Raw genomic sequence first — 1,038 nt, forward strand, 5'->3', positions numbered from 1 at the left:
GTGTGTGTGTGTGTGTGTGTGTGTGTGTGTGTGTGTGTGTGTAAGTGTCTTCATAAAATACTGAAGGTAAGGTATGTCTTAGCAACCCTTACATTTAGAAGTTTTTTCCATTACACTTACTTTCATTTAGGTAGATGATGATTCCAAAAGAGAGTATCTCTGAACAGTAATAATAAATGATTCTAAGATCAGAAAAATATAGATGATTTTGAATACTATGGAAATCTTCATAAAACACATCACAATATTTTAGAAAGAAATGTTGAAAGAAATTTCTTATAGAGAATCCGCTAGTAATATGAACAAAGATCTCAGATGCGTAGTTAAATGATATCACCTTTACTGACCACTACAATCCACAAACTAAAGAAATTTTATAATAAAATGCTAATAGTATTTAATATACTGAAAACAAGCAAGAAAAAACCTGAGGATAGAAAGAAAAAAGGAAAAAGGTAGAAGAGAGGATGGAAGGGTTAATAATACCATGACAAAGGACTATAAGATGCAGGTCTGTACAGTTGAGATTTGTTTTCTAAATTCTGGATTATAGAACTTCACTATAATGAAGTGATTTTCATCCTCAAGAAGTCCTCTCACTTGATAGACAGGCCTTTCCTCTTTGTGCAAATCTTCTCTGTCTAACCTCATCTTTTAGATAATACTAGTATGACCTCAGTAGAGGCTATCTATGTGACCTTGTTTTATCTCAGAGATCTCTAGAAACACTATCTCCAAATGGAGTTTCATTGTAATTATAGATTTGTGGAATGCCAGTGGGGCCAGAGGAGCTACAGTCAGCAATGGTGTTTATGAAGTTCATAATAAAGCCAAATCCTGGAGGGTCAAAACCTCCCCCATCCATGGGGGATCGTCTCCAAAATGACCTTTTCTTCTGTTGTGCTTCCTCCAAGTTCCTGTGATATAGGGATCACACTATATAGAATAATGTGATTGTTTCTCAGAAAATCCCACTTCTTAGAGGGCAATTTACTTGCAGATGATTTTCTTATAGAACTAATGATGATTAGTTAGTTC

The sequence above is a fragment of the Microtus ochrogaster genome, unplaced genomic scaffold (genome assembly GCF_000317375.1).
Source record: "Microtus ochrogaster isolate Prairie Vole_2 unplaced genomic scaffold, MicOch1.0 UNK2, whole genome shotgun sequence".
In the NCBI taxonomy this organism is placed as follows: domain Eukaryota; kingdom Metazoa; phylum Chordata; class Mammalia; order Rodentia; family Cricetidae; genus Microtus; species Microtus ochrogaster.